The sequence below is a fragment of the Teleopsis dalmanni genome, chromosome 2, assembly GCF_002237135.1.
Source record: "Teleopsis dalmanni isolate 2A chromosome 2, ASM223713v2, whole genome shotgun sequence".
Lineage (NCBI taxonomy): Eukaryota > Metazoa > Arthropoda > Insecta > Diptera > Diopsidae > Teleopsis > Teleopsis dalmanni.
The window spans coordinates 23,229,640-23,242,726 of NC_051847.1; the positions used below are offsets into that span (position 1 = coordinate 23,229,640).

A 13,087-nucleotide genomic window follows, 5' to 3' on the forward strand; every position below is an offset into this window, starting at 1 on the left:
CAAATTTTATATTAATTATTTTTAAATTAGTACATTATTTTGTTTTATTAAAGTATTAAATTTATATTTTTATATATATTTTTTTAATGAAAACAAGCTCGCCTTTTTTTTATTTAATTCTTAAAAATTATCGTAACGAATTATTTTATATGGAAATAGCTTTATACTTAAATTATTTTCTTAGTCAATTTGAAATTTTATTAATCATTTAATTATATTGTAAAATCTTTTGTGTTTATTTCATTTATTTTACTAATTTTATTTAATTTATTTTACTAATTTTTTCTTATTTATTTTATATTATAATTTCATATACAAACATTTACTTAATTGCTATGAATTTATACATAATGAACTTAATTATTATACATTTCAATTAAATTTATATTAATTTTAGTTATAAGTTTTTATATATAATTTTACTTAATTGATCTACAAATAGTTGTTTCTTAACTTTTGTGTGTTTTTGTCATTATATTCAGTTATTTTATTTTTGGTTTCAAATTTACAAATATTCTCAATGTCTTCCTAAAATAATCTCAATTTTAGTTAATAAGATTATTTCACTATAATATAGTTTTTCAAATTTATTTTAATTGTGCTCTTTGAGCATTTATAAAATTCGTTTTTTACATTTATATTTTTCAATATAATATTTTTCATTTAATAATAATATTTCTACAACTATAATGTCACAAAATATTTTTCAGTGTACACAACATTTTATATATTTCCTATCTTTACTTTCATTTAAAATTTGTTTTCTGTTTTTTTAATTTTAATTTCAATAGAAATAATTTCTGCTATAATAATATAAAAGAAAACAGAGAACGAATGTTACAGGGAAATATCATTAAATATTTTACTACATTAATTCGGGGAAAAACATAGTAAATATAGTGATTTTATTTTCCAGGTATAAACACGCATCATTGCCGATTCATTTAAAATTTGTGTTAAATTTACAATATTTTAAACCAATTTTCTTTACCGGTTTATTGTAAGTCAATATTAGACTTCATTTGATATAATTTCAGGAATGGAATTATTAAAATATCATTTTCTCTATATTAATTTAATGTTGATTTTTAATACTTGTTCATACTTGTTCATACTAATACTTTTTTACTCTGAAAATATTGAGTTTCGTGAAAGAACTATTAATGCAGTTAACAAGAATAAATGTTATTGATAGTTAAATAAGTAAATAATTTCAACAAATGCATATTATTAATGAATAAAATAAAAATCATTTAATAATTTAATTTTCACTACAGATATAATAAGAATTCTTGAGTGACTTTTGTTTCGAAGAAGTAAGTACGATCACAAAACAAAGCATCAAATTTTCATTTTTTCTAGACCTCATTGTATAATGTTTATTAATTGACAATTTGTGACGTTGCAAAGAAAACATTTCCATAGCACTGTTTCATTTTTTTGCTTATAGTTTCTTTTTTTATTTCTTTAAAATTAATAGAAACGGTTACAAAAAATCTAAATATCTTAGAGGCGTAAAGTTCTGTATCCATTCCAACAGACTACCACTGGTATCAAAATTACTGCATATGTCATGAATTTATTTATCTGTATATCTGGTCTTGGAGTTATATACAAGACCAACCATAATGGGTATTTGGCAATACTCGAAACAGCTATATGGTCAGCCAAAAATTCTATTGATGAAAATAATATAAAATGAATTTTTGTTGTTGTAGTTCACTACTGTTCAAAAAAACTACTGTTTGAATGATTTTCTCTGAATTTGAATTAATTATTTTTAATACACAATGCTTACTTTAAAACAATTCATTAAACCGATAAACAATGTACTTGTACTATGTAATTAACAGTTTAACACAATAGTTAAAAATGCTGTTAACTGTCACATTATGTTAAAAATAACTAGAAATAAATTATATTGCTTATAGTATATTATCGTCAGAAAATCTTTCATTTAAAAATAATATAATTTAAAAATTTTGAAATACTAAACAATTTAATTTAAAATTTCATAACTAAAATAGCATAAAATATGTTAAATAATAAAAAAATGAACTTAAATTTGATAACTAAAATAATCTAATATATTATAAAAAAATTCAAAGTATCTTTAAAATACTTTTTAAGTAATAACTTTATAGCAGAAATTATTTCTCTAAGTAACTGTTTTTTTTTTGATTTTATAAAAATTGTTTGTTCTTCATCTGATACTTTAAAATCTCTATTTAAATTTATTAAACAAAATATTTTTACATAATTCAGTTTTGTGCACATATTTTACATCTACAAGTTTCGCATTTTTATTTTGCTCCAATATCTAAGATATTTCCGTTGTAGCATTTTATTATTTTATTTTTCAATAAATACAAAAAAATTTATTACAACATATTTTGTTTTTTTTTTTACATTTGTAGTTTGCTATTTGTGTTATCAATGCAATAAAAATTTCACAAATTGTTTAGAAAATGAATTTCTACACTTGCTTTGCCGCTTAACTTGAATGCTGTGAATTCGTTGCAGTTGGCAGCACTACAAGTTTCGTGTTTAATTTTCGCTTATCAACATCAAGTCAACGATTTCCTCCTCTTTGTATGTTAATGCAGTGGCATATCCGTTATTGCCACTGTTGTTACTACTGCTGCTTCTGCTGCTACTGCTGTTACTGCTGCTTGGGCTGTTACTGCTGCTCTGGCTGTTACTGTTACTAGCGTTGTTTTTGTTGCTGTTGCGAATGTAATTGTTGCTGTTCATTTCATTGTATTTCACATTTTCACTGATATTGGTTTTGCCATATTTGTTGCTTTTGCTGTTGCTGTTGTTGTTATTGTTGTTGTTTCCGTTTGTTGATGTCGTTGTTTTTGTTTTTGTTTTTGCTATTATTGTTGCTGTTAGGGTTGTGGAAGCTGATGATGTGGCTTGTGTGCGTGCTATTGTTGTTGTAATGGTAGTTGTATTAACTGCATTTGCTGTTAATGCTGCTGTTGTTGTATCTTGAAATTCTCTGATTGTGGTTGCTTTGAAATATGTTAGTAACTTTGTGAATGCTTTATGCAAAATGTTCGGTTCATCGTTGCTTATTTGTTTCAGTTCTTCTGCTTGTATTATTTCCCCCGCTCCACTGCCCTGATTTTCACTTATCAGGTGTTGTCGTTTAGGGAAATCTAATTTCCTTTTACGGTCAAATATACTTATTTGTTATGGAATCTGTTGATGGTGTGTAATTGAAAGTCCTGGTGAGGTTATAATCGATGAAGTGTCTGTATAATTTTTACCGAACCTTGCACGATCCATGGCCTCTTTCATCATACGCTCATTTTCTTGGCGAACTATGAGAAACAAATTAAATAATATATTAAATAATGATGTTTTCAATTCAAAGTGTTGTTAAAAATTTATAAATTATTTTCGAAATACTATAAGCGGGACGATGTATATTTTTTTTAGTTATTATTAGACATTTATTAAATATTGTATATGTGTGTGTTTAATTTGTTATCCTCTTTTAAGCTTTTGTTGTTTTGCGCTAAAACTGCATTCAAAGTAAATGTCTGTTGATGAGTATCGTAAGCATTCATCAATCCAGACTATTTACTTTAAAAAAAGTTTAACAGTATTAGTAACATTACTATGTTATGTTGTCTTACCTGAAATTTGTCTCTTTAGATTTATCATCTATGACTTGTTTCTTTGCCTAACATTGTTGTAAAATAAATAAATAAGTTACTTAATGACAGATAGTTAATAATAGGATACGAAGAACGAAGTTTGTGGGAATCATCAGAAGTATTATTCGGATTTATAGACCTAAAGCCGATGTATAAATTTAGCATCTAGGTTTTTATCTAACTTATCCAATAGATAAGAATGATATGACACTAGTTTTCTTTAAATAATGACGATAATTCTTGGTAGATCAGTAAATAAGTAAGTAAAAAAACAGAAAAAAATATAAAAAAAATTTAAAGATAGTGGTATACAATTTTATACAACTTTTGCGTAATTATAATATGTTTTCATTGTTGAGAATTTTCAGTTAGTTTAGGTCAGGGCCGTCCAGAACAGATAAGATCGTGGGCCAATACAAATCATTGAATAGGTTGGAAGGTCGTAGAAATAAAAACAGACGTTCATAATTTGTCCAGAGAAAAATAAAAACACGACGGTAATGAAAGATTTAGTTTTAATAATTCTTCATCAATTTATCATTTACAATTTTATCACTATTAGCATTATTAATATTAGTTGTTGTGATATGAAGTATATTATATTTTTAATCTAATGTTATATGTTAAATCTTTGTCAATTAGCTAAATTAACCTGAAGTGTAATAAATTATTTAAAACATTTTAATTTATTTATTTGGGATACCATAAAAATAAAATAATGTGATGTTAATAAAATATAACAAAGAAAAAAACGCTCAATTGTGGTAGATTAGAAATATGTCGCGTGCCGCACAAATATTAGCAAAAATATTAGCTTTGCAGAGCCCTGGTTTAGCTGTTGATTATTAATGTTACTTGCAGTGGCTATTATGTGGCCATTTCAGACAAGCGCAGTATTTAGCTGATCATATTCGTTGGCGTAATGCCATCGCAGAACACTCCAAAGTATAAGTGTAAAAACAGGTAAGGTTGATACACAAGATTACACATCGTGGTTACATTTCACATGGTAATATGGTAGAATATACTTTAGTGCCAACATAGAACACTCCAAAGTATACGTTAGAACACTCCAAACACTGGTTAACAGTTCATGCTCACATCTCATAACTCTCATATAGTAGAATACTATCTATTCACAGCAAAAAAATTAAAGAAAATAGAGTTCCATTTAAATTATTTGACAAACGCACACTGTTTTATTTATGATAAATTATACCCATAGACTTTTAATATATACAATATAGTAGTTACTCCAGTAAGTCCCAACAATAACTTTTATATGCTCAAGATACCCCGTTAATGGCTACAATTTCCAACTATGTAAGTTTGTATTTGTAGGATTCTGTTCTCTTAAGTGGAGCATATAACAGAAAACTTCGAAATACACTTAAAGATAAATATTTATTATTATTTTCTCTGTTAAATCGGAAAGTAATTGTTTTTAAATTATTTAACATCAGCCATAAGTACACAGTTTAAATTTTAAAATATTTTCCATAATAAACCAACTATGACTACGAAAGCATAAAATTAATTAAAATAAAAAAGGAAATATGTGGTAAGTAAAATTATTAAAATAATTTGAGTGTAGGGGTTTATGTCCTTTAATGTACTCCTTCCCATATGTACTCTTATATGAATGTATGTGCTGAAAACTTATGACACAAGTTTTAAATGAAACTTAAGGAAAATATTATTCAAAACTTTGCCTAGCACCATGTGTGAAACAGTTTTTTAATTTTAATTAATTTTCAAAAAAAGACAAAACTTTAGGTGTAGTGGATAAAGTGGATGTAGTGAAACATGACAGGAAAAAGTTTAAAGTTTTAATATTCTTTTAATAAATTTTTTGGTGTCATTTTATTTACATTTTATTTTAACGAAAATACTCCGTTTTGGTAATGGTAGTCCAATCACTATTCCATGACGAAACGTAACTGTGGTTATTGATTTAAGAAGGGGAAGAGAAATAGAGTAGGAATAGCTTTTTTTATAGATACATGCTTATCCACAATACAACTGGAGTTATTAACTAAAATAAACCAAAAATAATTAAATAATCATAATGCATTTCGTCGTCTTAAAATTAAGCGAGTTTATATAAAAACAAACAAGACGAGAATAAACAACTATATCTATGTTTAGTCTCATTCTCTATGCATCCTCCATACATTTTTTGTAGATGGATAAAGATAAGACCGTCAACTCTTTCTGTGGACTGGTAATTGTATCTTATAGAGCAGAGAAAAGTCACTCAGACCATATCAGGGCTGTTTGATTGATTACATCTGTTGCGCTTCTTGCCGAATACTTCTGCACAGAGATGATCTTGTGCCATCGCAGAACACTCAAAAGTATAAATGCAAAAACTGCTGTAAATACAATGTGTAACAGAGCTTAAGCTTCTGCATTTGAATTTGCACAACAAAACATATATTGTATGAGAATAATTAGAAAATTTTTCACAAAAAAAATTAAATTCAAATGAGTTTTTAAATATATTATCGGTTGAAACAGATGGCCTATTTGAGTGGTAGAACTGTTACCTTAAAAGTATTATAAAAGTTTCTGAATCGCAACTTTCGCACATTATCGTTTTTTTTTTGACATTAAATAGATTGATAACAATCTAACAATCTAATAATGCTTAAGGATAAAAACGATCGGTGCCGCATCTATGCAGTTTGAACGGTTGTGAGTTATCTTAGGTACCGAGCGTTAAAGACCAGTGTTCAATAGCGACATCACTGTGTACAGTAGTATAGTATCGCCTGAACGTCGAAGTGGTGGCACCAAGTATTTTTTATTGCTATTATGTAACTATATTTAAGGATACAAATGATCGGCACCACCTCCATGCCGTAGATCGGTTGTTAAATACATTAGATCATATATTGAATATCGCTTAAATGTCGAAGTGGTGACACTAAGTGTTTTTTTATTGATATTGGTCAACGTTGTTCAGCTGAGGGCAATTACTAGTAGGACTGTTGTGTACAGTAGCAAATAATAACCATCTCTCTCGCGGCAGAGTAATGAAACCGGACGTTTTTTGCTGCCAGTGTGCATCGGACCCTTATCGATTCAGTCAAGTATATATGAACAGAAATGTTGTATTTAGTGTATCTGAGTTGAATCACATTGTTTATAAATTCAGACTTCAGATGGGTGTGTTTTTAAAGGCATTATTATTGTTAACCTAGAAATAGGAAGGTACTTCTTTGACATTTTATCAGACTGTTCATTGGCCTATTAAAGGGTCTATTAAGTTATTAAAATTCGACGGGATGGTTTTAGACTATATTTTTCTATCTTAGAGGTTCTTGCGAGGAATATTGTGGTAAAACGGCGAAAAATTGCTAATTGAAGTGTTGGAAGTTATCTGATAACCATTTCTTACCTTACCTTACAAATTATAAATATAATAATTTGAAATTTAACTATTTTACCGCATCATTTGTGAATTATATATATGTATAAAAATATATATATTTTAATAGCTTAACTGTTATTTGTTGTAATAGTAAATTTTATAGTTTTCTGAATATTCTTCCTAAACATTTAGCAAAGTTTTCGCTGGTTAAGCACAAAAGTAAAATGTGATTTTTGGCAATTTTAGATTAAATGGAGTAGTAAACAGTTTTTTTTAGTAAAAAACAAGAAAAATGTTGGAAAAATAAACAAATGTAAAAAACAATTTTTAAATGTTTCTGAGCAATTTTGGCAGTTTTTGTTTGTACTGTTCCAGTGAAATGTTACCATGAAGGGAGTGGTCCTCAATGCTGTGGTCAAATCCTTTAAATGTACAACATAGCAAAAATGCATTTATCCTTTTAGCATAAGTGCAGCTCCTTTGAGACCAATTATAATTTTCACGTTTACTTGATAAGAGGGAAACTTAGAAGTACAAAAAATAAAAAGCCAAATAGTAGGATTTACATATATAAAATAAAAGTTTGAAGATATTTGTTAAGCTATAAAAATTTGATTAATGGTATTAAAACACTTTTAATGGTAAGTGAACTTAAAACTTCTTTACAAATTCTTAGCCAAGTACTTAGTAGTTTATATTATTAAAATTAAATTAGCTATTATTATGTGAGGTTGAATTTTAAAATAGCAGAAATGCAATTATATTACAAAGAAAAATAATTATTTTGAAAAGAACTGAAACTCCCATTTCTACCCTAAAGTAGCAGTTAAAGGAATAATTTCTAGTGAAACTACTATTTTACATAAACTTTTTATTTTTGTTATTATTTTTAATGTTAATGTGAAATGTGTAAAAAGCTCTCAGGAGTCCACACTTTTGACAGTTAAGTCCTGTCACTAAAGCCAACTTATTGCTGTAGGAGATTTAGATAGCACTTTTACACTAATGACACAAAAGTCAATGCGAGTACTTGCACTCACAAAAAGTAATTTTTTTGTTGACATTTTCATATGGGTTTCAGTGGTCTTTGGGTCAATATGCACGCCTCAACTTAAATGCACATGCAAACTTATATTGCTTGATTTTAATATATTTTTCTTTTTTACCACACCATTAACTTTTACTACAACTTTCAGTTGGTCTATCGGTGAAGAGATAGGAGAACTGAAAATAAAAAATCAAATTGTGGAGTATAAAAAGATGCAGCAGAATTGCAGTAAAAATGCAACAATTTTGAAGAAAATATTTTAAAATTAAAAACTGACTGCAGTAATGTGAAAGTGTGCACGTCATGAACACTACACTGACAAGGATATGGCTTGATGGACAAGGATATGAAAGTACCAAGTAGTATTGAGCAGAGTAAATCAGTACCATTTCTAAGTAGCTTAAATACACAAACTGAAGTGCTTACCACAAGCTTACTTTGAATTGCTGAGGTTGGGACTTGCTACAAGGGAATGGTATACGTTTAATGTGCAAATTCTAAAAAATCCTTTGATACTAATGTTTACGTTACTTTTATAAGTTGCACATGTAGAAAAATACACTTTATAATGTACGTACTTTATAGCATATATATAATAGTATCTAAACCATTTTTGCAACATAGAAATTTTCAAAAACATTGTATATGAAATTTAGTATCCATCAAGTGCGAACAAATTATAATGATAGAGACAATTTAGATAGGCAAAATTATTTGTATTAGCTGTACATAGTTGGGTTCTTAGGAAAATATTTTTTTAATAGTTAATCAGATTGCTCACTGGTGAAAATGAAAAGACTATTAAATTACCTAAATTCGGCGGAATATATTTAGTCTCTACTCTTCATACTAGGGCACTTGCGCGGAATATGGTAGCAAAACGGCGAAAAATTGCTAATTAATGTACATGAAAGTTATCTAATGACCTGCTACTGAACCAACTAACCAGCATAGTTTGTACCGCGACATTGACATAATTAAGCACAGAAAAAGTTCAGTGGTTTCACTGGTTTGGTCATGACGTGCGAATGGAAGAAAGTGATCCGACAAGGAAGATATTTGATTCGGTACTCGTTGGTACAAAACACGGTAGAGAATGTTCGTGTTTTTGGTAAAAAAGAAAAGTGACCAACGGTTTGAAGACATGCGCTACTAATAACTGGCCACAGCAAGTCACTGATCGAGTTGGCTGGCGGAAACTACTGGACGCAACTAAGAACGACTCATGTCTTTACTATAATGACCAACTAAGGAAAAGAAGAAATATTTTCGTTTAGAGAAGAAAAGTGCTTTATGTGAAGAAAAAAAGAATGGTTTTTGTATTCTATTTGTGAGATATGATCAAAAATATCAGAGAAGATTTGTTTTTAAACAAATATTTAGAGTCATTGTTTTAAGTCGACAAGATAATAATGGCTTTTATATTGAAAGACAACATCGAGTAATCTATTTTTGAGGAATGATATAATATATCAAAGATGTGGTCAATCTAAAATCCTATAGATCTTAATAATTACCCTATATATGCAATGATATACACGGACAGGGCTAAATGAACTCAACTTCTCGAGCTAATCTTGACTACAGATATATTATTTTACATTAAATGTATTCACTCAATGAAATATGAACTTAGGCTACAGTAGCTATGATTAAAGTTGCTAACCACTAAACTACTTGTCTTTCAACTAATTAAGCTACTAGATCTGGAATATATAAACTTAATTGTGGCTATGAATTATGTTTCAGTGAGTTACAACAATGCTGTCATATCAAATAGGGTGTAGCTTTTTTGTTACACCCTTATAACTCATAACAAAAGTTATATCCTTATAACTACCTTAACCCTTATATCGTTTTGTATGGAGTTCAATTATAAGATAAATAATGTGCATAATATAATAGCATAATAATATAATTTAATAATATAAATAAAAATAATAAATAATATAAATATAAAAATAAATTAATATAATAACCCTTTTGTATACAGTTAACAATAAGATATATAATGTGCATAATATATTAGCATAATAATATAATTTAATAATATAAATAATAATAATAAATAATGTAAATATAATAATAAAATAATAATAATAATAATTAATATAATACAAATGCAAGTGAATATTGAACACAATAATATATAATATAATAATAATAATAATAATAATAAAATAATTATAAATATATAAATATAATAAATAATAATAATAATAATAACCTTTTTGTATAAAGTTAACAATATGTGTATATAAAAATTGTTATTATTATATTTTAAAAAAATTATTAACTTCTTTCTCTAATAGCACTTTGTTTTATTTATATATGTTTTATACAATTGCAACATAATAAATAATTTAATATTTTTAAAATTAACTTGTGTAATAATTTACTATTCATTATAATGACTAACAATAAGGAAGTTACTTAAATATTTAAAAATTATAGCAAAATGTAATTTGCGCAAATGAAATAAGGTTAATGAAGACTACTTAGTTACTTAAACTTTTAACTAAAATTCCATAATAGTATAATAGTTTGTAATACTATTAAGCTTCTTTCATATTCATTCACCTTACAATAAATATGTATTTTATTATTTAAAAAAAACTAAAAAAACTAAAAAAAATCATATGTGATTGTCCACTTAAAGCACTCAGCTTTTCAGCTATAGTTCACTAGCATTATCTTGTCCTTGTTATTACGAACTGTTATTTTTCCAAGCACTTAGACATGCACTTCAGTTGTCACTGCTATTAACAGTTTGTTGTTACTTTATTGTTATTATTTAAGTTTATTAGTGTGGTTATGGTAACTGTTGGTGGCTCACAGCTTTGTTGTTGGGTTCATTTTTGTTAGTATTGTTGTTGAGGACACCTATTGTCATGTGGGCACTGCGCTGCAAAGTGAATTCATAAATGCTCATTTTATGTCACATTTTTTGCTTGTTGGTTACAAATGCAAGTGAAGCCATCAAAGCAGGCAATGTCACCAACATGAACAATAACAATCCGCTTAGCTTACATATATTTACATTACACCTTAACCTACATAACAGTATAACAGTACTATACAACAGTACATAACAGTGTAATGGGACACTAAAAACAAACATTTTAAAGTAAACCTAGCCAGTAACATATATACGTACTCATACATGCACAATACTCGAGATTTATTAGTAACTTTTGCTGTTGATAACACAATTCGAATACAACACATTTACATTAATTTATGTAGCTTGAGTGTGTCAAACAGTGGTGGTTCTGTTTTGCGGAAAATGGGTACTGCATAAACCATTTGTAATATAACTAAAAGCTTTTATTTATGGTATTTTTAAATATTTATTTCTGATTTTTGTTTAAATATTGAACACTAAAACACTAAAAATTTCTTATCTGTTCTTATAACAGAAATACTTACAGCAAAGGTCAGATGTCGTTGACTTAATAATGTTGCATTTGTGTGCATTTTTTGAGTCTTTTGCTAATGCGTTGTGTAATTGTTCTTAACATTGCTACTGTTCGCTTATATGTGCACTGATACCTTGATAGCTTAATAAAGGACTTAAAACATTTTTATCTCTCTATCCACCACTGGTTTTAATGGTAAACCAAACTTTATAAGTTTGTCACATTTAAGATATTGCCGATAGTGTGAAAATATCATACATAAGGTTGGATCTTTGTCATTAATTTCATAAATGGTTAACTGCAATGTAAAAAAATGCTTATGTGAAGTTCATATTTTTTTTTTCAGTGCAATTGCCATTGCTCTATATTCTATTAAATTTTTAATGGCAACAATAGTTCAATATATTTTCAAACTCAATGCCCGAATGATCTCATTCACTCAAATAATTTTTAGATAGATAAATTAATAAAATATTATATGTAAAAGTGTGGAATGCAAATTATAAATATTGTTGCAATCTATTATTAGTTAAAAGTTTTTATGTTATGCATATAAAGCGTTTAGTTTAGTTAGTCATCTTCCAAATTCAGGTGTTGGATGCAACTATTTTATTCCAGTTAGTTTCGAAATGAAAACTTAAGGAATCTAGATAGTTTCAGTAAGACAATGAAAGGAACAAAGCTTGGCTTTTTAACGACATCTTCTTTTAGATTACAGGCAATTATGTACAGAAAGTAAATGTCGAGTCATTTGAATGCGGTATTATGTTATTTATTTACCTAATCTTTATAAAGTTTTGAGATTGAAATGAATTTTTAAATTAAATTTTCAACAAAACTCTTCAATTCATGCGAAGTATTCAATGAATCTTTTTTCATTATTAAAAAGATTAAGAATAGGCAATTTAAACATAGTTTGACTTACTACTGCAAAATGGGCGGAACCGGAAGTACTGGTTCCAGAAGTTATGACGCCCCTGAGAACTTTAAATAAATATTATTAAGATCCAAAACACCATATATGGTAGTTATGATGCATTACGGAAATTGAAATGAATTTAAATAAGGTCTACAACAGTTTATTTGTAGTAAGAACGCATCATAGGACTTGAAATAAATGTAATACAGTCTAAAGAAGTATATTTATTAGTTACGATGTATTCTATGATTTGAAACAATAAATAGGATCTATTAGAGTATATTTGCTAGATGGAGGTTGGTTGAAAGGTCTTGAAAGCAACATCTATTGTCCAGTAGAAGAATCATAACTTTTACGCTATTTTGACATTTTATTTATCATATGAACACACCCAGATGCTTATTTCGATATGTCAATTCGGTTTATTTTACAAGCCATTCGAAACTGATGTGTTGGTGATTTATTCAGAACGGAAAAAGATCGAATATCCCGGATTGATAAATTTTTTTGTTTTAGAAAGTTTATCATCAACAGATGATAAAGCGAAAGATACATAAGGGATTTATTAGCCAAAACTACTATTTACAAAAAGCAAATTTCACTGCTATGTATGAGCTAGAGAGATCCGTAGATCGGACTAATTTAAAAATAAAGTTG

The 13,087-nt window shown here is 27.5% G+C and overlaps 1 protein-coding gene across 2 annotated transcripts in view; it reads left to right on the forward strand.

Moving 5' to 3' along the window:
* LOC119680282 (serine/threonine-protein kinase N) overlaps nucleotides 1-13,087 on the forward strand; it is a 463,907-nt gene that overhangs the window by 336,862 nt on the left and 113,958 nt on the right. The window lies entirely within an intron of this gene.